This window comes from Lonchura striata, chromosome 12 (genome assembly GCF_050655825.1).
Source record: "Lonchura striata isolate lonStrDom1 chromosome 12, ASM5065582v1, whole genome shotgun sequence".
NCBI classification, from domain to species: domain Eukaryota; kingdom Metazoa; phylum Chordata; class Aves; order Passeriformes; family Estrildidae; genus Lonchura; species Lonchura striata.
Genome location: NC_140714.1, coordinates 14014869 through 14034679, shown reverse-complemented (window position 1 = coordinate 14034679; position 19811 = coordinate 14014869). Strand labels below are relative to the sequence as shown.

General features: G+C 37.5%; 1 protein-coding gene across 18 annotated transcripts in view; it reads left to right on the top strand.

Annotated features, from left to right (window-relative positions):
- Window positions 1–19811, top strand: part of CACNA1D (calcium voltage-gated channel subunit alpha1 D) — a 167688-nt gene that overhangs the window by 5404 nt on the left and 142473 nt on the right. The window lies entirely within an intron of this gene.

Genomic DNA, 19811 nt, shown 5'->3' with positions numbered 1-19811 from the left:
GGAATTTGTATATAATGATATAAAAAAATGTATATGGAATTGCTTTGTGTTTTTTTCCCCCCTCCAGTATTGTTACTTTGTCATGTGTTCAAAATGAGGTTTTTTATCAGTAAAATTCTTTAGAGAGAAATGTGCATTAATATGCTGTATGTGTCCATATATTTGTGTGGAATAAAATTTTAATTTGTTTCTATTGCTTATATTGATTAGATATATTTACTAGCTGTTACTGTTTCTGACACTTGTTTCAGACTTGAAGGTTTACTACCTTTCCTAGGGTACTCGTCTCCTCTGTTTGCAGTTTTTAATGATGTTATTTGGCTGTTTATTTTATTGGGTATTTTAATTTTTAATGAGGATGGTGGGAAATTTTTGCATTAATAATTTTAAAGTGATAGGAACATCAATGTGAATTTTCAAAGCGGTCATTGCTGGTATGAATGATCTTTCAAAAAAGGGATGATATTGCAGTAAGTGATGTGTAGAGATGTATTTCTTTGGTTGAAAATAGTATACTAGGGTTCTACTTAAAAAGATAAAATGGAAACTAATTTTTAAAATCTCTAAAACTTACAAAGGCTGTCACTCAAGGGTAATATTGAATTTCATTGCAATGATTTTGTTATTTATATTAAACTATCTTGAAATAGTGGAGTGGTCTTGTGTACTCATAATCTGCATATGACTCTTTGGATGGGAAAGGAAACTCATGAAATAAATAACTGGGTACCAAGAAGTAGATAATTTTGTATTAATTTATCTGGAAAATTAGAGTTGATATGAGGTCTTCTATTTTATGAACATGTTCCTGTAATTTGTGGTGTGTATATATTTATTTTTCTAAAAGTTATTATTTTGTCCAGATGACTTTTTACTTAATTTCAGTTTTAAAAAAATATGGACAATAAAAATTGCTGATGAAAGGCAGAATAATTCAGGCCAGTGTAAAGAAAGAATTATGCAGATGTGTATCCAGCCAACCAATGGGCTTTCTTTTTTTCCCCTGAGAAATTGAGGGCAAAAATCTCCATAGCTGTCAGTCCACCCTGAGATCTGCTAATAACTAATTTCAGAAAGCAATACATGGAAAGGGTAAGGTAGTTACTTGTGTCAGAGGCTAATCATTTTGAAAAACGTTTCTGGCATTAGTTTTGTTAGGTTACTGTCTGGTGTTTCTGACCCAATTTCTACAATGTGCTAATGTTTAGAAAGACAATGGACATTTTCATCCCTGATGATTTATCTTTTGTTATTTGATGTGGCCAGGCTAGTCTAAGGAATAATAATAGGTGTGGTTTTTTTTCTTTTAGTAAGAAATTCTTAAACCTTATCTATTTTAAGTAGAAGGGCTCTTGAACCCCTCCAGTTATATGTATATAAAGTTTATTTGGCCATTAAGTGATCTCAAATTCTCATTTCAATTTGCATCGTGTTTATCCTGAAGTTGAGTCAGTCCACTAAGTTTGCTTAAAGAACAGAATTTATAAAGGCAATGTACTTTGAGCTGCTGGGACAGATTTAAATTCAATAACGGAGCTCGCAGACACATCTTGTGTGTTCAATCCAATAAAAGAAATAGTTCTGGAATGAGCAGCATTGGCTTTTCCTATGATTGAGGTTCTCCACCATGAAATGTGTTACCCAGTGGTCTGGGTTCATGTCTCTCCTCTGGTCTTTCACTGACAATTTCCCTTGGTTAGTGTGGATCCAAGTGCACCATGAGGGAATACAGTAGAAGAGCTGAGTGAGAAATCTTCAGGCTTGCTTGGGAAAAACTGAATTCTGTTTCCTCCTGCTTGAGGTGCTTGTGTCAATAAATGTTGGAGAGGGGACGGTCTTACACTGGGAGTAGGGATTATTCTGTTGAAAATGTTCAGAGCTTTTGTCTGGTTTGTGAATAGACCAAATCTGAATCATCATTGAACCTTATAGGTTTGGCAGGATTTTGGCATGCAGACATGGGTGCCTGACCTGAGCCTGGCACTTTGGTCTTGCTAGGAGACCCCACTTTGGCTCTAATTCAAATTCCTCTTCAGAAATTGTAGTTTGCATATGGTTATTATATCTAGCTTAGTTCTCTCAGTGTTGGTACACTGAATTGAACAGATGATTTGCTTTCCATCAGCTATGAACTGGCTTTTTTTTTTTTTTAATTTGTGAACAGAAAAATGAAGTATTTGTAATGTGGGGTTTTCCTGTGAATACGAAATAGACATAATTTGTTATCAGCCTCATTAAAAACAGTGGAACACTGGTAAGTGGGAGCTAGAAATGTAAACTTGTCCAGTTTTGGTTGGGCTCATGAGAAGGTAAATATGTGAGAATTTGAGCAGGCCAAGTGTTCATCCTTTATGACTTGGAAAGTTTGCAGTGGCTACCTCAGAGCAAGGATGTATGTGCAGAGCGGGTGTTCACTCCTCTCTGTGGTGGGAGGTCAGAAGGCAGAGTCTGTGTGATGGTGCTTCCAAGACTTGTAAAAGAAACCTGAGAGGGTTTCTGAGTCTGTCCTTGCCTGTGGCTGAGCCAGTGAAACAGTGACCCTGTGTCAACCACCCAAACTCTGGTTGTGAGTGAGCCATGCTCTCCCTTTCTCATTAATGCTGCCATGTGTGGTGCCTAACCAACACAAAGTCACTTATTTGTTGCAGTAGTAATGGCAAAATAAATTTTATAACCAAATATATAAAAAACATTTTAAGAAACGGGAATATGTGTCTTAAGAGGAATAGTAAATCAAATGGATGCATACAGCCTATCTTGAAAAGTAATACTACATAAGTATCTTGGGTATAATTTATTCTTGGGAACGAGTATCTTTAATCCTAAATATCTTAAGATAAAGGTCTGTGAGAGGGTTCCAAACCCTTCCTTTTGGAACAGTAGCTTATAGAAAACTGATGGTGCAAGGATGGTTTAGCTGTGTGTTTCAATGCTGGTCACTTGTCTTTGATTTGCAAGGTGTGATTACTGATGTTTTTGTGACAGAGCCAGCAGCATGCTGGGTGATATTTATGATAATTTAGGGAAGCAAGAAAATGTTTTTTCAGTATATTGGTGACTGAATTAAGCAGATGGTAATAATAAGCAATGATGTTGTAGAAATAAGAGTATCTTTCTTTTTTTTTTTTTATGTCTTTTTGTGTTCTGAATGCACAAGTTCTGTTTTGTGTTTGGCTTTTTTGCCGTCTCTGGGTTCAAGGGTGCACTACAGTTACCTCCTTGCTCAGTGGATTCATGGTCATACCCTCTGTCAGGGAAGAGGTGTGAGTAGTGAGTGATAGAAAATAATGCAGTTAAAGCAGAAGTCAGAATCAAATTCAGACTGGGCTGTGCTTGACCACTTGCCAAGTGTTACAGTTCTGTGTTCTATGGGAAATTTTGTGTAATCCTTTGTCTAAAACACCTTGATGTGTCTTTGTGTGCCAGGAGAGGCAGGAGGAAGGGATCCTCTTTTCTGTATTTTAACAGGAGTAGTTCTCTCATGGCTGTGTGTATTGCATGGACTGCAGTACAGAGTGATGAACTTAAGCCAGAATTCTACTTCATTAAGAATTAGTCCCTAATATTGAATATACTGACACAAGTGAGCCCTGTTCTTCTCCAAGTAGATGAGTGAAACTACTATGGAACTGAGAAGTTTTCTGTTAAAGCAGAGCAGGAGCAATGTACTTTGGGATGAAATCCTGCTTTGTATTTTAAGGTAGTTTCTTTCATCTGCCTTAAGAAGTTTCAGATGATCTGAACTTCCATGCTTGATTGAGCTCTTCTTTTTGAAAGTGTTTCTTGTCTGAGCTTGATAAGAAGCAGTTTCTAGCAGAAAGGACTTCCTGTATGTATATTTTATTTCTATTTCTGGCTTTTCCCTTTTTTCCTCACCTGCGGTCAGTTGTTTCCCTTCATGTCTCTTGCCTTTAACTTCCCACTCATTTCTTTCTTGTTATCTTTTGCCTCTACCCTCTGGCTTCCCTCTGTGTGTTCACTTCTGTTTGTCCTCTTGTGCAGTGTGCTTTTCTCTATCTTCTCCCACCTCAATTTGTCTTCCTGGTGTCCCATGTTCTGTTCTGTGCTTTGCCTCCTGCTGCCTTTCTTATTGCCCAACCTGCCCTAGGCTTCTTTCTTTATCATGTGCAGGCAGATCAGCACAACACAATGGATTTTGGCCACGGTCAAGACATTGCTGATTATTCTTTTAATTTCCCATTTAATAAGTAAATATGAACAACCAGAAGGCATCCATCCATCCAGAGTTGCTGAAAATGACTCCCCTGAAGTTCGAGTTGAATCTTTGGTTGCACTGCATCTCTTGTGACTAGACCCCCACGGTTTGTGTGGTGACACTGTTCTGCTTGAGCGGAGTCGGGTGGGAGACCCAGCTGTGTAAATTACAGCAAATCGGCAAAGTCCCGCGAGTAAAGAACTTGCCTGTAGTGCACAGAAGGTCCCTAATGTTCATGAAGCCTCTGTACCCCTGATAACAGGATTCTCCAGCCTTGTCCGAGTGCGGCTCGGTGCTCAAGGCTGTCTCCGGCTGCGCTGGCAGAGCGGGGCAGGGCTGAAGGTCCCGGGTGCTTCTTCATCCCAGGGGCTGCGGCTGGCAGCGCCGTGGGGGACGCTGCTAGAGAAAGGAAATGTTTGTGTCCTACTTTCAGGCGAAGATTTCCTCTCTAAGTAGCTTTCCGAGGCTCTCCGAGTCCCTTCAGCAGGAGGAAAGCCAGTGTTGTGCCTCCGATCTAGGGCACAGCAGGAGAGTACCCTGAGAAGAACCGGCTGAACTCTTGACTTGGAGGTGTCAGGCTTCCTGTCCTTATCTCATTAGCAACTGATGACTCATTCACTTCTGGGGCCACATGACTAATTAATCCAGCCATTGAAAGGGTGGTTGGTTTTTACCTCGCACCCAGTTGTCCTTTATAAGGAGGTTATCTGAAAATATTGTTGTAAAATTCTATAATTTTTAATCTCATTTCGTAAATAATTCTAAAGATTTTTTTTGTTTAATTGCTGAGTGTTCAGTGTTGTATCTTAGAAGGATTTCTGTGTTTATCTACTGTCTTTGCCATGTTTACTTTTTCAGCTCAAGGGTCTTTAAGGCCTGGCTCTCTTTCCACTCACTTAGAATAATCTTCCAATCTAAATAACTTCTTGATACTGTGTTTCTGATATTTTTCTATCTTTGGATTCTTAGCTAATGCACTCTCCTAATGTCCCTGTTAGCTGGCATAAAAGTCACCCAAGTAAACTTTTGAGGAATAATGCAAGATAATTTGGACTTTACTGAAAAGAATTCACTTTGCTTGGGAAAACATGGTGGAGACATTATAATGACTTATGTCTACTTAGCAAAGCTACCCATACTAAAGATACCAGATTAATTTGTTGTAAGAGAAAATATCATTAATTTGAAAAAGATTCAAAAATATAGGATTTAATTGTAACAGATACCCCACAGGAATTTTATATTGTGCATTGATTCAAGTCAGTGAAATGTATTTGCATGTATGAGTAGGAGGGGCCTGTGAGAAAGTAATTGGCTAAATTTTGGGAAAAAAAAAATCCCCACACATTAAAATTAGGAGACTTGGGTCAGTTTTTTTATCTATATGCAAATGCTCTGAGGGATAGTTCTGATAATGTTTTTTGCTATTTTTCATGTACATTGATACCCTGACATGCGTTTTCTTGTTCAAAAACCCATGAAATAAATATTTAACTAAAAGAACAACATGTCTTATCTTTCTGAAAATTAATAATACAGTTATTTCATGGTTATTAGGTGAAAGAAAGTGCATCAGTAACCTTTGCACATTTGCAAGAATGTCTCAATAGTTGACATTTCTGCAAGGGGATTATTAAAAATACTGTAATTTAGTTCTCATTCCTATCTTCCAATTTCAATTTTTTGTTTAATATTACTGTCAGGCCAAAACTTCAGTACTATGCATTACCTAATTATTATGGATTACTTTGTCTTTTTTCAATGCAGATTTTGAATTTAGGATTTTTTTTTTCCCCTTTGTGTTGTAATGCACACTTCTGCAAAACAGATGAAAATTCTGAGTTAGTATTTTAGTCCCACTTTAGCCCACAGCAAGCTCTTACCCCAGTAATATGACATAGCTCTTGAATTTTTCTGGTGAATGTAATTGCATGTGTCAAGTCCCTCTCTAGCTGTAAATGAAATGGAAATTTTATTTCATTCTGGTGTAGGAAGAGGGACATTCCCAAAGAAAAGCTGTCACCAGGATGAGTGGCAATTTCCAACTGGCAGAAAGGTCTTTTGCGTTTGTAGACGTATGGGAATGACACAGTCAGGTCCTTGTTCCTCTTTAATTTGTTTTGTGTGTCCCAGTACAACTTAATCTGTATTGAAGTAGCTGGATCTTAAAATATCTGATTGGAATATAAGGGTATGTGAAGAGCTGCATTTTGGTGTTACAGATTTCAGATTATGACGCTTCAACTTTTTTTTTTTTTTTTTTTTTTTTTTTAAATGCAAGAGAGAGCTCTTTGGTTGTCCAGACCAGAAGGTCTTACAAAAAGATGTACTTAATCGTCCCTATTTGAAAGAAAATGTTTTTTCCGTGTTCAAAGTTGCAAGCTTGTTCCTGTGGGGAATTCCTACTAAGGGCTTGTCTCTCCTTAAAGAGGTTTGCTGGTAGTGCACTACTGGCAAACTGCCTGGGAGAGAGCACACACCAGAAAGAGTTCTTTTTCTATTATAGCCTCAAGTCAGTCTCCCAAATAGAATAGTGCTGCACTGGCAGAGAAAAATGGGCTTTTTGGGGTTTCTTTATATAGAGAGCAGTGATTCCCCACTCTTTTACTCTTACTCCTTGGTTGATGAAGATATGCCTGTAAGATATTTAAGTATAGACTGATTGTAATAAAAGTAAACCTGTTAATTTAAAAATATAGAACAATCATATTAGTTACTGTATCATTTGAGTGATCAGTGGGGAAAGTAGTTATATTTGGTATTAAAATAGCTGTAATTGAAATATAAATTGAGCATTTGAGTGGGAGAAGTTTGTACTTTATATGCAAACTGTTAGAATAGAGTAAAAGTAGATTTTGAAATACTCTGAAAAAACTCATGAAAAATCCTGGTGATAAAACTAGTTTACTGACTTTATGCAAGGCATGTAAATTACTTGTTTACTCCAATATTGAGTATGCAAGCTTAACAAAATACTGGTTTTATTCCTCAAAAATAGCTGCTATGCTAAAGGAAACCCTGAAGGCTGTTTCTGGAAGTTTTACTCAAAAACTGAACACTTTAGAACTGAGAGGCTTTCCATGTTGCCGTGTATTAATGCCACACCAAATACAGATTGCCATAAATATTGGATTTTTTTCTATAAACCCTCTTTTAAAACTCTAGGTTATGCAGAGTATGGCTGTTTACTTTCTTTTAAAAAGATCACATGTATATTAGGCTTTGAGAATAGTGTTTGTTTTTACCAAGGTTTGTGTGTGAGTGCTGTGTTGAAATACCAGAGTTGGGATCCATGGTTTTTGAAATTGCTGGTCAAGGATGGCTTGCTTAATTTGAGCAGAACTGGAATCATATTCTGTGTGCATTTAGAAAACTGGTCCCTGGGTATTTCAGAAGATTCATGTAGCTGTTAAATCAACTGAAATGCAGTTTCTAATCTGGTGAGCTTTAATGACAAACTGTTTTTGGTCATGGTTAATTGAATGTGTGATTTGGTTTACCATTCATTTTGCAATAACTCAGATTTGTTTATCTTCTGTCATGCACCAAAACCTTTCTTTTGCAGGGCCATCTGTAAGAACAGGGCCACAAAGAAAGGCTAAATGAATATATAGTGATAGTGGGAGAATATTAATTAGTATGGAAGTGATGTTGTTTTTTTGGTCATTGTGTAATAATTTGTGATAGCATTTTCATTTAATGAATTGCAAATTGAATATCATTGTATTCAGCCTGCTTCAGAACAGATTGAGACTGAATGTTGTTTCTGCTTGTATAAAATTCACTTGATAAAACCAATTAGCCACTTACAATTTTTTGTGATTTTTTTTTCATGGTTACTTTCATGAAGAAAATGGCTTTTAGAGTTCCATTGTTTTTTGAAGAATGCTTTTATTGAACAGTTTGGTATTTCTCAAAAATGTAGGTGCTTGACTTCAGCATTTGAAACTAACTTTAAATAAAGTTTTTAAATGTATGCTCGTAATTCTGTGAAATTCCATGAAGTCAGCATGCTGACCATGATACATAATTTGACTTTTCCATGTTTTTAGAGATTGATTAAACTTTGAAATGATAGGCAGATTGGTTTGCATGGGTTTGTTTAGTTATAAATGAAGATTTTCCCCCCCTCCTTAAAAGGTATTGTGCCAGTACCTTTTTGTTTTAGATGCATGGCTAGAAGTTTGGGCTGTGTCTAAGTCTGTTGCTGTTACAATTTCTTTCCCCCGATCAATATTCAAGGGGCTAGAGAGCTGTTAACAGTTTGCAATCTTGTAGAATTCTACCTTTGGGTGATGCTGTTATTAAGGGCATGAATCTTGCTATTTGTTAGTGTGGTAAATCACATAATACAAGCCATGGTCTGTGTGGGTTGAAGGGTGAAGGGGATCACTGTAGACAAAGAACATGCAGAAACTCAGAATTTAGTCTTCAGGTTTATTTACCAGTAAATAAGATACATTAAATATTAGTTTGAGGGAAATAGTTCAGCCCAAAGATTCATTTGCCCAGTTTTAGATACCCTTTTCTCTTGTCATACAAACCAGGTGATATGCTGGATTTAATCACACCTGACAGCTTAGGTATGTTGTGCTGGGCTACCAGGCAGCATTTCAGTAAAATCTTGTGGGAGACCCAGTGGCACAAAGGAACCCACAGAGCTGCTTGCATTTGTTCAGCACAAATGAAATCTCTTTACAGTATAACAACATGAGCATGAGAAGTGTTTGTTAATAAGGTTCAGTAGTTTGATAATTATACTTCTCTGGGTTGCTGACGGTGGCTGCAGAGTGCAGCAGCCTCCAGCAAGACAGCATCTTCTGCAGCTCAGCTAATCAGACAAATGCAGTCCTTCCCAGGAACTGGGTAGCAAATACCCCAAAGCTGTATTATGTTTATCAGACATTTTGTTAGTGCAGTTTTCACTCTGTTGGATTTATTATGATGCCATTACTGATTTTTTTCATGTATTCATCTAGAACCCACTAAAACACAGACCAACGATGTGTGGCATTAGCGTTATTCATCATGAAATGATATTTAAGTGATTATATGCTTATCTTAGTCATGAGAATACTTAGTAGTTCTGAGTTCAATTAACTTTATCTCATAAAGTATTTCTCCTATAGAAAAGGAAAAATCTGAAAGAAAGCAACACAAAGTTATGTACATCTTGTATGTTTATTAAAATAAGGTCTCAAAATCTCTTGAAAAGACTGATTTCAAAAAACTAAATTAAAAAAATTTAGTGATAAAAAGGAACAATGTTTAACTGAACTGTACCTACAAGTCTCACGGTATTAAGTGATGCTTTCTAGTTTGAAAGCTAGAGATGAATAGTTCTAGGTACAAAGTCTGTGACTGGCTTTGTTAGTCCTGTTGAGGGGTCTCAGCTGCTCTAATTCTCAAGGCAGAGTATAGACCAGAAAGTTTTCTCCATTCTAATACCAAGTTGAATGGTACTTAAAATGTTTTACAGTTTTTCTTAAGTATAATTAAGCAATCTCATTGAAGTGAGAGTCACTAAACCATGCTTTTGGCAAAGGCCATGTTGCTTTGCTGGCCAGTGCTGGCTGTGTGCCTGTGGGGCCACAGGGGCGTTGGTGCAAGCCCATTTAAGCCAGGCATGAATGCCATCCTGCATTCCTAATGCCACAGGAGGCCTTACCCTGAATTTGGGAACTTGCTGGAGGCTTTGCAGTCTTAGCACCCACAGGTAATGCAGGTTGAGCCCAAGCAGACTGAGCATGCACAGACCTGGCCTGGCAGCACGGGTTAGACTTTGCTAAAGGACTTTGTCTCCTGTTGTGGGACTGCTTCCCACATCTCTTGTTTTCCCTAAGCACTGCATGGCCCAGAGTGTGTATCTGTGTGGATGAAAAAGGCATGGGCTGCTGATTTAGCTTCAGCTTCTGAGAGCATCTGATTTCAACCAAATAAAGCAGAAACAAATATTTCCAAGTTATTTTTACATGATTTTTGAGAACAGGGAGAGGAACTTTGTGCTCCCTCTTTCCCCCACCAGTAGGCCACTTGTCATCCCAAAACTCAAACAATGGCATGCTGAAGGGATCAGGCTTTATTAATTTTCATGCTTACTGAATAGGTTGTTTTCTTTAAAATGAGCACTGAACTATGTGGGCTAAGAAAGTCAACTAGTTTGGTGCCATAAGGGAAAGGGTAAGAGAACATAGGTAAGACATTAACCAAGAAATTCAGGGATGAGCATTGAATGTTTTAGTTTGCTGTGGAGTTCTTGGTATTCTTGGACAAGATATTTATTCTTTTAGAATTTCAGTTTCCTGCTTATAAAATAGCTTTCTGCTTTAAAAGGTTGTCGAAAGGAAAAGTAAGTTTGAGGCTGTGAAGGGTTCAGATATGGTAAATAGGATTTGTATAGACAGTGGAATGATATCTAGGGAATTCTCTTAAAACAGATACTTTATCTGGAAATGGTTTGGCTGACGTTCTGGTGAATGCTTTCTGGAGAATTTTGTTGTTAAAGGCTATATTTTACATTTGAGTATGTAGAGTGTTTTGGCAGCAAATTTTGGTGAAGAAAAAGTGATTGGTAGTGGCTATATGGGAACAGAAGGAACAGCCACTGTTCCCATAGTGATACAGCAGAAGCAGTGACATTTAGGTAAACAGCAGTAGGACAGGAAATTTGGGGGAGTTAATGTTAGATGTCTCAGAAGATACAGCAAGCTTCCAGGCAGTGTTTCATGCCATGTATCTGGAAATGCTAATGTTAAGCCTCTATTTGCTATATTGGTGGCAAAAGCACCTCTCAGTATTAAGTTGGGAAGTTCAGTGATTCCTTGAACAGGTGATCTGTCAATGAAGCCAAAGCAGGCCACACCCCATCCAGCAGAAATTGCTCATGACAAAAGACAGGGTGATAATTTGAGTGTTCAAAATTATGGGAGCTGTCCAGCTGGTGGGAATGGTACCACTGAAGGTGTTTTTGAATTGCAAGATTCTGTCTTCAGAATTCTGTATTTTATCACTTAGCAATAAAAAGATAGAATCACAGTCTTGGCTTTGGTTGGAAGCACCTTAAAGATGATCTAGTCCCAATGCCCTTTGCAGTAGATCAGGTTGCCCAGAGCCCCATCCAACCTGTCCTTAAGCACTTCTAGGGATGGAGAATAAATAATGCTGTATTCTTTGGTGTATTGCTTTGTAGAATACTACTAAAGCCATGAAATACTTCACTGTTGTATTTCACAACTATGAAATAATGAAATAGTGCTGAATTTGCTTTTACAGAAGTACAAAACTTCTAATGTTCCTAGTCAAAAATTTCACTTCTAGTAAAGAAAGTTTGTATGTAGGTAATTCAGTCTTTGGATTTGGGATCTTTGAAGTTCAGATTTTTTTTTTGGGAGATAGATTTTTGTCATGCGAAGAGGATTTATTCTTTAGAAGAGATTATGAAATTTTTCAACCAGCTGTGTAAACAACATTTTTGCAGAATGGGGAATTAAAAGTGTGAACAGAAATCTTACTTAAATCTTCAGACTATTAAAATGCAAGTGGGCGTATCCATTTTATTCCACAAAACACAGAAGTATTTTGTATCAGACTCTTGTTACCCATATGAAATTTTAAAGAGTTTGTGTTTGAATGTCTGGCTATTATTAACCAGTAATCTCAGACTAAGTCCCTGGCAAGTGTGAAGGACAAATTAAGGTGCCAGAGGTCCAGGTACTAACTAACACTGAGTTGTTTATTCATTTCCTTCTGCCACCTTTTTTTTCATGGGAGGAAAGCTGGTACTGGAAGTCCTAAGTTTATGTTTTCACATAATAATATACTTTTTAACCTTGATAAATAGAAGGAAGCTTATCTGTTCTTCTGAGAGCTAGATCTTGAGTGATATGAACTGAAAGGTAACCTCACCAGCTATCAATGAACTTAAAGGATTTGGGTGTCTCTCCACAGTCACTGTGTGCCCACTTAGAGTCTCTGTAATTACAGAGTAGGATGCTGATGTCTGCTCCTTGCTAACCTATTAGAGAGGTCACTAATAATAGAGATACTTTGGTGTCTTGGGCAAGGGCAGATGCATGGGCTCACATTTGTCTGCAGGAGCATTTCCTCAGCTGACAGGCAGCATTCAGAGTGCCAGACACTCCAGTGCAGGGTCAGTGCAGAGCAGGGGGACCCTGGAACATCAGCTATTCCTGCACTGCACAATTTGGAACCCCCTTGCACTGCCTGAAGAGAGGGAAATCTTAGGGTATAGCAACATATCTTATCCTTTCTCCTCTAAAACTTTGGAGGAGTAACCATGAGTAGTAAAGTCTGTGAGCTTCAAGTCTATGGTTTACTGTTCACAAAACCAGTTCAAGATTTTCCCCATCAAGCTCTGACAGTGTATTTTAGAAAAGAGTTGCAAAACTGCACATGCTGCCTTGCTTTTACTTGCTGTGATTTCAGTTATGCTTAGTGCATATTGAAGTCTTACTGGAATGAAAGAAAATCTTTGAAGTTGAATCCTTGGATTTGAATGTTGCTCTACAAATTTGAGTTTGTGGTGGAATATTTATTTCTCTGAAAATTAAAAAAGGGCTAATTAGAGGCCTTTATCTTGACTTAGTAAGGGAAGTTAAAAGGGCTTATCATTTTCATTCTGTCTAGAAGACAAAATTGATCTTTTTATCCTAAAATTGTGTGTCCTTATGCAAAGACTGATTTATATTTATTTCTCTTCATGTATTGAATTGATTAGAAATGACTAGGTAGTGCTCTGAGGCAACCCCAATTGCAGGGTGAATCATCTTAATGCCACTTTTTCATGGCTGCTCATATTTTAAGTGAATACATTTTGCTTTCAGATTAGAGGTGTTAACCATGAACACTAAAAATATCATGACTTAGCTAATAAGTGATAAACTGCTGTGGTCTTATTGTCACATGAAAATACTTGACTCCCAGGGAGCAAAGAAGTTTTCAACTTTCAGATTGTAATTAATTAAATGTTAGAATTGTTATAACTCTGAGTAGGATGTAGAGTCTCAAGGGATTGTAGTTGTTTTTTTTTTTTTTAAGCCAAGCCTAGAGTGTTGCTATCATACACAGAACCTACCTTTCTAAGTACCTGGCTTTGTAATTGAAGGACTGAACCTGTTTTCAAATCAGAAGCAGCTTATTTAACTTAGTATATTGACATATGTAGTATTAATTCCATCATGGATACTTTTTCTTGCATCTAGTGATCTCTTTCTTGAGGCTAAAGGTTGAAGACAAAAGGCTGTGGTTCCCAGAAATTAATTGAAGAATTCACTCATCTTTGGAAGCCTGTAAATAAGTACATGTTACAGCAAATTTGTAAAAAAAAAGTCAGAGGCAAAAATCAGAGTGGGTTAATTTTTTATAAATGACATGACTTCATAATGGAATTTACTCTGTCAGTAGCTGTTAGGTTGATAAACATTTATGAGAATTGATTCCCTCATTTGTAAGTTAGCCATGTGTTGCGTGTATCTTCACTCTACTAAAATAGCTGGATTCTGGCACATTTTATTCTAAAGCTTTTCCCAATACAGTTTTTATTCCCATACTAAAAGATTTTTATAAGCAGTGATATTTTGATGATGAAAATAACAACACTTTGAAAGATGTTAAAATTGGTGAATGGTTTCCCACAACTTCAGGAATAGTTGGATGCTGCCACAGGCAATGATTACTTGATAATTTGGTGCTATATCTATACAGGCATGGTCTGCATGAGTTGAGAAAAATGGCACATATTTTGGCTTTGAGTTGCTAGCTGTGGTTTTGTATAAGCTGTAACAAACAGTAAAATGTGCACTCTGTGGTTTGCAGTGACCTTCATTGTTGGGTAAATCACAGGGAAAAAAATAAAAATCAAAGACATGCTTAGAAATTCTTTGTTTGGAGGGCTAAATCTGGCCTGTATTCTGCTGTCCTAATTGTGCATAGGGATTGGAGACCTTTTCAGCTTGGGCAGACACAGACCTTCCAAAGGGGACAAGCAAAGCACTCAGTTTTTTTCTATTTTACAATACTCTGTGTGTGTATGTATGCCTAAAACAGAGCAATGTGTTTGTTCTGAGCTGTAGATTTCCAGTCAGCATACATGGGTTTTATGTAAATTTGAAAAGCATTCACACCTCTGAGAAGATGCAGAAGGTTATTTTTATCAATAACTTAAGCAGTGTAATTATTTGGAATCTAAATGTCAAGATTTATCTGTGCCTCAAAATTAACTCGGGCATGCCAGAAGGAACTCTTGTTTTATCAAGGTTTTCCTTGGTGTAGGAGCAGCAAATTATGGCAGCTGATCCTTTAGGATCAGCCCTTTGATCCTGGCTCAAACACTGGCCCATAGAGGATGTCTAGGGAGCAAAAGAAATGCCCAGTACTGGACCCAGTAATCCTCAGCTCAAGAAGTTCCAGGTATAGGTAGGGCCTTTGTGTTCAGTGGTTTTAGATGAGGCAGTTCACATCACACTCTAATAATTCACTCCATAATTTGTTTAAATGTTTTGAGAGAGCATAATCTGGTCATTGTTCTTACTTGTTATAATTTTTATTCTAAAGATGCTTCAGCAGCTACAAATATTCTAACATCTTGCTTATAAAAAACCCCGATGTGGAGCAGTCTCAAACTCATCTGCATTTTTTTTGTTTCTTTCTCCTTTAACAAGCTATTTTATCATTTTACATCACTGTAGTAGATATTTTTCTTTTCCGTCAGGAAGTAAAAGTTTAAAATGTAGTGATTGCAGTGAAGGTGTTGTTTAGAAATAATGTTTTGAATCAGAAAACATCATGACACAATGGTTGATTGCTTGGAAAGATGATCTGATGCTGTCATGTACACTGTGTCACACTGGAGTATTGCATCAGATTGAGTCTGACCCAGTATTTACCCAAGTAGTGATCTGGGTTACCAGAATGTTGTTGGGCTTTTTTCGTGCCTGTCAAACATTTCTAGTCTCATTTAGTGTGTACTGGATAGATACTATTTGTTGCTATCATGTCTATTTATTCAGGATCAGATACTATTTTTGATGGAATATTTTCTGTTAGCAGATGCCTTTTAAAATCTGTATTCAATAGTGTTTTCCTGTTTATTGTAATGCTTATTTTGGGAGATAAACTTTGAAGTTCAAAGCAGTCAAATTTTTCTTTGTCAGGTGTTAAGCAGAAACCAGCAACAATTTTGGTCCCTATACCAATCTCATTTTCCTTCCTCAGCTATGCCTCCAATTTAAGTTACATTTTAGATACTACAACTAGCCCCCAACATCTCATGTTCTGTTCTGCTGAGATTCTGAATTGTAGGGGTGTTTCTTGTATAATGGAAAGGTTGGTAAGAAAGGTGCATTTTGTAGAAGTGTAGCAGCTGTGATAATAATATATCTGCTTTTGTACCACAAGTAAACAGAATATGCATGTGGAACTTAAAACATCATTTAAGGCTGTGTCAGCTGTGCATTTCACATGTTACAGTGCCACAGGTTTCTCATTTGGATTCAAACATTTCATCACAGCACTTCTGAGTCATTTCTTTGGTAGAAGTTAAAGCTAGCAGGTGTAGGACAGATTCTAGTAATGACTTCAGGTAAATCAGCTTATGTGCAGAAATTTCAATAAAATTTCTGTACATATTGGCAATAACACATTACATAATGCTGGCTCAGAACTCTGCTGCTTATGGTTGCATGCAGTAGTTCTCATTAAAGTATCACAGTATTATAAATACCTTTCTAGTTTGTGTTATTAAATAGAATTATATTCTGTATCATGCCACCATAAACTTTTTCACATTCTCTAGTGTTTTCTGTGAAGAAGGCAACCAGTAGTGATGAAGTAAACTACAGAATATCTGAACAATTTTCTCAAATTTAAATGTGTGCTGGACACAACTATCTCTTGCTTTATTTTCTTGTCCCAAGATTTTAGTGTTAATTTTGTATCTTAAATGACTGATTTATAGTTTTCTTGAAAACAAATTTCTTTTACCGGACTACTGAGTTAACATGTATATATATAAAAAAATATAACCTTCTTAGTGTTGAAAGATGGTGAAAGAAGCTGCTGATTCCAGCTGAAGTAGGAGGAAAACATAGTTGAGCTAACATTGGTCAACAATAGGCAGCAGCCACATAATCAACTGTTATGCTGTCTTCAATACCTGGTGAATGGTGAATTAGTCAACCAAGTGAGCATGGAAGTACCTAGGAGAAAATAAGACATTGTACTTAAACAGCAGAAAGCAAATTCAGTTGAAATTACATAGTGCCAAAATGTGGTTGCTTGTTTTGTTTGGAAAGTTCTCCTCGTTCTTCATTTCCTAAAAAGAAAAATCTTTGTAGAAGTCCTGAAGGCAGGAAATGGACAGTATTTCAGCCCTAATTCATGAAGCTCTTTTTTCCCCAGTCCTGTAAGAGATGATGATGACAACAATAGCATCACACTTCTGTTTTCCAGTGGGATTGACTAAAGTCTCTTTAGGAGGTGTAAATTGATAGAATCTTTATAATTATGCATCAGAAGAGGTTTGTGATTGTGTTCAGGCATGTTTTTCATTATGATGATGCTACATTTGCTGGTAGGAGCACTTCAGTAAGGAGGAATGGAAATTCCTCTGGGGAGCAGCCTTCATTATCAGTGCCTTCTTTTGGCCTTTGGCCCAAATGTTGTCTGTCTGCAGTGTTGCATTGGTTTTAATAAATATCAGCCAAGATATGAAAAGAGGCATTTTCCACTTAGTGAATACAGATGACTCCACTCAAGGTCTTCTCCTGGCTTATCCAGCAGTTATGTTAGCCTTCAGGTCTCCTAGATGCTAAGAATGAGTGGACTGCATATTTATTTCTTCCGAGATTTCTCTGTTATGCAGAACCTTTCAGTTAACTGCTTGTATCTCTTGTTTGTTATCCAGGTTCCCTGCTTTTTTGCAGCTGCCTTTCTCAGTCATCTGAGAGCATGCCTTTGTAAAATTGTTAACTTTAAAGTCTTCCACTCAAACTTTTAGGAGCTAAAATGGTGAGATTATTTTTGGCAGTTGATGTACACTCCATGCATTCTTTCTCTTGCCTTAATTGTTTAATGCAACTCAAATTTTAAGTGGGAGATTATTCTACTCTCTTGAAAAGAGCCCTCTTTAGCTGCTGCTGCTGAAGTATGTAGTAATCAGTACAGTAAAGATGAAGCTATGTTACAGGAATTTCTTTTTCCATTAGATGCTTTTGGATCACTGATAAGAACTTCCATGAGTTCCCAAAGGAGACTGTCTCCAAGTGGTGCAGATTCCTAAGTCAGGAGCCATCTCATGAGCAGCTCCATTGCTTGTTAAGGTCAGCAGCTCAGTGAGGAGTCTCTGTCAGAGATTCTCTCAGCTGGACTTTGTGGCTTTTCCTGTAAATTTACATTTCTAAATGTGTCTCTTTGGAGGCAGGACAGGGTCAGGGAGCTCCCTGGGTCTGTTTGCTGTGCCCACACTGTCAGGGTGCAGGACTTTGGCACAGTAATATTAAAAGGAGGTCTCTATGCAGGATGCCTACAGGTTTCAGTTGCTCTCTTGGGAGTCTCTCTGGGAAAGGCCCCAAAAGGAGCTCCCCATGGGGCAGGCTGGGAGCAGCTGGTCATGGTTCTCCTGTTCTACACAGGGCACAGGCTTCCACCTGGACATGGGTGAGCAAGCTGGGAGCCTGATAGTGTCGTGTTCTCCTTCAGCACCACCTCATGTCCTCCTCTTGTGGGGGTAAGAAGATTGGGCTCAGCTGTTAAATGAGGTCTAAGGGAACCATAGATGCTTGCTGCATTTGTGCTGGCAGTCTACAGTGATGGTGATGCTTGCGGAGATAAACACTTTGCAAAACAGCCATCAAAAACCTTTACAGCACAATGCACTGTTAATGATGGGACCTCATTTTGACCAGAAACTGTGAAATTGTGGCAGGAAGGTTGGAACTAAATGGTCTTAAAGGCCTCTTCCAACCCAAACCATTCTATGATTCTGCGGAGGTGCAGGAAAATGAGGAAATATATTCTGGAAGTTGTACACCATTTTTCAGTCATATAAATTAGTGTGTTTGATAGCAATTCTATATTTCTAGTCTGTGTTTTTGTTTTCTGTCAGCCTCTAAAATGCAGGTTAGTTCAACTTTTGAAGTTGATACTGTAATTTTATACAGTACAACTCATCCTCTTTTTTTGAAGTAGAAAGTTGTTCTGTGCTGAAGGCTGTTGTCTGTAATAGTTTTTGTACTTGTGAGAAAAGCTTTTTCATTTAGCTCATCAGTCAGCTGTACCTTTTTTTATCTTCAGATGGAGACAACAGCTGGGAGAGGCACGCTCTGGGTTGCTTTCACTGCTGAAAACTTTCATTGCTAAATACTTCAAAAATCTTTAGAGAGCATCCTTTGATGCTGAGGAAAAGTCCTGCTTTGTTGCCTGTCCTTCCATAAAAGTGTAGAAGGTTTAGTTTGTCTCATTAGCATTAGTTATCTGTTTCAACTGTGCTGACTACATCTGGAAGAATAAGGCAGCAGTTTTTTAGTGTTATTCTCAGCTACCATAATGTCACTTTATCCCTTGTTTTGGACAGTGAGCTTGGACTCAAACTCTGTGCATGAATCCACTTTTGTCTGGGGTGCAGAGGGGGAAGAAATAGCCAAGTCCTTAGTGGATGCTTTGTGTGGATTTAGTATTAAGGTCATAGGCACTAAATCCCATGGTGAATATAGAATTCATTTATCTGAAATTGTAGTCTCAAAACTTTTTTTCTTTGGACCAGAACACTTTTAAAATTTTAGCTTGGGTCAGAACTTTGGCCCATATGAAGATTTTCAGCATAGCTTGTAAAGAAATATCAAGTTTCTATAGCCAGATGTCTGTTTTGTGGTGTCAAAATCTGTTAAAGGCTGGGTTATAAAATGCCAAGATACTTATATGTGTTCTGTGATTCTTTCTTTGGGTCTTTTTCTAAAATTAGATTTTTAATACAACCTTTAATCAACACTAATGTCAGGGAGCTTGCCTGCTACTTCAGTTGCTTTATGGAATATTCTTAGGCAAAAATGTGTTGTGATATAATAATTTATTTTTCATAGTTTAGATAATGACTACATACATACAGCAAATTAGGACAATAATATGTTGAATTCAACATGAAGTTTAGTAATTTGCAAAAGGGAGCTCATGGCTGGAAGTTCATAAAGCAAGTGCTTTTATGTTGCAGTCCATTCTAAAATTATATGATTAAGGATTTAAAAAATCACTAGTAAATGCATATTTGAAATATTAATTTCTGTCTTAGTGGTATAGTCTTCAATTTGCAAGCTGGTTTCAGCTGTCCAGCTGTGATAAGGGTGTGGTTCCTCACCTTTCAACAGTTGATGTGTCAATAACATGCAAGTTTTCAGTGGGTTTCAATACCTGAACCTGCAGTTAGGGGGGGATAGAAAGATAGTGAAATGTGGATAATTTATTGACAGTAGAGACAATGCACATGATGGTGTTGTATCATTTTGTCTGTTTTTTATTAATAATGCTGCCAGACTCGAGTAAATGCCTTCTGATTATAGTGTTGAATTTGCTTTTGGACTTCTAG